This window comes from Pteropus vampyrus, unplaced genomic scaffold (assembly GCF_000151845.1).
Source record: "Pteropus vampyrus isolate Shadow unplaced genomic scaffold, Pvam_2.0 Scaffold318, whole genome shotgun sequence".
Taxonomy (NCBI): domain Eukaryota; kingdom Metazoa; phylum Chordata; class Mammalia; order Chiroptera; family Pteropodidae; genus Pteropus; species Pteropus vampyrus.
In genome coordinates this window covers 2,132,830-2,136,456 of record NW_011889099.1, presented here as the reverse complement: position 1 = coordinate 2,136,456, position 3,627 = coordinate 2,132,830, and the positions used below count along the sequence as shown (strand labels likewise).

The 3,627-nt window shown below is 37.3% G+C and overlaps 1 pseudogene; it reads right to left on the bottom strand.

The window, feature by feature from the left end:
- Positions 1-2,146: 2,146 nt before the first annotated feature.
- LOC111730532 lies at positions 2,147-2,265 on the bottom strand (annotated as a pseudogene).
- Between the last annotated feature and the right edge of the window lie 1,362 nt (positions 2,266-3,627).

The window sequence follows — 3,627 nt, the reverse complement described above, 5'->3', positions numbered from 1 at the left end:
AGTGAATCTAACAATTCTTTTGAGGTGTTTTGCTGTAAAAAGAGGTTAAGGAAAAGGATGATGAGCATGTTGTTGAAGCTCTAGAGGGTATAACAGAAGGAATAATCTGGAGGCTATTGGAAGGTTGCAGTGAGGAAGATGGGGGTTGGCTAAAGCTCATTATTCAGGAAGCACTCACACTTTTTAATGAAGCAACCAAGATGGGTGAGTAAAAAGTCCAACTGCTACTTGTGATTTATATCACTATATGGGTTTAAGGCCTGGATAATATATTATTTTGATGGAGATGATGATAATGACAATGATCGATAATGTTCATGATAAATAATAACATCCGGCAGATGAGTGATTGCTATGTGCCAAGCTCTATGCTAATCATTATGAAATTATCTCTTTGATCCTCACAATCATATGAGCTAGGTATTATTTTACCTCCATTCGACAGATAAGAAAACTGAGGTACAGAAAGATTAAGTAACTTTCCTAAAGGTGTACAATGGTGACGTTAGGATTTGAACCCAAGCATTCTGATTCCAGATCCTTTGTGAGAATTAGGGGTGGGGTGGTGCTGGCACCAGTGAGAGAAATAACAATTTTTGCCTTCCAAAGTGAGTCCTTACCTTGGTAGGACATGGTAGAAATATTCCTATCTTTTCCCTAACTTGCCCATACTACAAACACACAATGAACCTGGTAGACAGACCCTCAAACATTCCAGGGTCCCTTCCTTCAAAACCAATTCAGACATTCTCCAGCTCCTCAGAGGAAGTTAGTATAATACAGATACTCTAATTCATGTACTTGGCTATATTTTGTGCTTAATCTCCATGTTTCTCTGAGGTTTCATAAATTTCAGGGGAGTTATGGTTGAAATCAATACACGAGAAGTTTGTGAGGAGAAATGAATTAGTGCTTTAGTAGGACTATGTGATGGTGGAAAAACTATTGCTTTTTTTGGCTGAGTAATGAAATGAGTTGAAATCTCCATCTAATAGAGCAGAGAAAAAAGAGTAGGATGTTCTTTCATAATGACTACTGCTGGCATTGGCACATGGAGCAGCAATGGAAGTTGACCCTGGCCATGGATGGTTAAGCAAATGCCAGGTCAGGCACGGCTACTGCAGAGTTACATTCTGAGTTGAAGGAAGAAGTTTCACCAGATCTACTCCTTCAAACAACTCAAACAGCAAAGCTGGAGTGAAAAATGGAGAGCAATAGAAACATTAAAAATAGAGGGCACTCAAGTCCATGCCTTGGGCTCTGTGCTTTACCACCTAAGAGCTACCAAAGGAAAGGACTATTAGACCTTCTGAGAATGTCTTAAAGCATTCTCTCTCCTCATCCTCCCAGAAAAATTAAAAAGACCATCACTACTGGGCTGAAGACATTATCCGAGGATAGGTTGGTTATCTTGATATGCTAGAAAGAATGCTAGGTTATGAGTCTGAAGACCTCAGACTCTTAGTGGCAGAGGATTCCTACACTGTGACTTACTAGCTGTGTGACTCTGATAAAGTACTTCACCTCTCTGATCCTCATTTGGAAAATAGAGATAATAATGACAACCTACCACCTAAAGGAGATGCGAGGATCAAATGAGACAACATACATGAAAGTGTTTAATATATCAGAAAAAAATACATGATATGTAAATTATCCTATATGATCCCTAAATTTAGCTTTATGTATGATGGTTGCTTGTTACATAGTATCTACAGGGACATATATTCTTCTACCAAAAGGTCATCAGAACGTCTAAGTGAAAGCCTAGTGAAGAAAGAGCAGGGACCTTCTGGCCCAAACATAAACATTCTAGCCATCTCGCACATTTTTTTAACTGTATATAGACATACTGACATGGATGGAGGGACTTCAACAGATCATCTGCTTCCACACACAACCTTCAGGCAGAATCAGGACTATAATTCCCATTTTATTGAGAGGTCATTTAGCATAGGGGTTAAGAGGGTAGAAAACTTAAACTGTCTCACTGGTAATAGTAATATTAGTAGTGTTCTTTTTGAATTTCCTTATGTAAATTTTAATTTATTTTATTTTTATTTTTAGGCGAGGCAATCCTTGGTTGACCTCACAGATTGCAAGGACCTTGTCACCTTATAATCCCTTATTTTGTTTTTATTTTTTATGCCTACAGCACCTGGTATTCCTAGGTGGTCTCCCATCCGAATACTAACCAGGCCCGACCCTGCTTAGCTTCCGAGATCAGACGGGGTCGGGCTTGTTCAGGGTAGCATGGCCATAGACAACCTTATGTAAATTTTAGGATAAAGTAAATGAGTATGCTATCACTAGGAACCAAGATTCTCAGCATAAAAAAGAGACATAAATATAAAATCAAAGAATTTAAGTAAAAATCCTGAAACCTTACACTTAAATTGGAAAATCATGATCTTATGATTTATCATTCTCTTTCCATTAAGTACATATTTCCTAGATTTGTCCACTGAAAAGTCTAGAAGCAGTGACTAGCCAGTAGCAATGAGTAGCACCAAGCCTGTGATTTCTAAGTGACATTTCCCAACAAAAGGAACCAGAACTTCCTGGAAAATTTATTTATTCTAGGTTTGGGGAATAAAATGTACAAAATTGCCCTAGGATATCTTATTGTGTCAGAAAGCAAGTACACTTTCAAAGATCACTGGAGTCATGTCAAAAAGATACAATAGCCAACTGCAACTCCCACAGTCTGTAAATGGGGCAATTAAAGCTTCAAAAAGATTTACTATAATCTATTGAAGTAAAAAAAATATATTTAAAAATCCATACATTTTTAATAATACTAAAATAAATTATCATTGATCACTATTGGAAGTTGCTAAGACACTGACCCATCACAATAAAAATTCACAAATAAAAGATAAAAATTAAGCATTCAGTCTTCTCCTCCTGTATAAACTGTACCTCAGAGTAGCCACATAGTTGATGAGGGAAGGTTCTTCATGGAAGAATAAAAACAAATCCCCAAATCACCATTCTGCAACTCTCAATGAAATAGCAGATCTAGGAAACAATCAATGACTGATAATAGAACCATTAGGAGAAAAGATGATGAGGAAAACACAATGGCAGGATCAGACTAACATCACCTGAATTCACTGTGGAAAGCTTACATCACTTTTTAGCGATAACAACCAGACATCATTATGTGCTTCCTATGTGACACAAAAGAAAGTACACATCACCAGTTATGAAGATGTATCACAAAAAGTCCTTGTGTACATACATACACATGCGCGCGCGCGCACACACACACACACACACACACACACACACACACCTTAATTTAATCAACCATCTGTATCTACCTATGAGTATAAAAGAAATACCAGGTAAAGAGGAAAAAGTTAAACTGCGCCAAAAAAGGCAGTTGGTCAAATCCAGAATGTGGGACAGTCCACAGTTCAAATGAATCCGCTTTTAAAAATAATACATGGCAGAGCTAGGGGAAGAAAGAGGTAGAGGCCATTTTACATTAAGAGAAATGTAGTGACTTAATTTCTAAATGCAACGAGTGGATCTTGTTTGGATTCTCATTTAAACAAACCAACTCTCAAAAGAAAAACTTAAGACAATCAGAAATATTTCAACTTGGACTGGATATTAGAT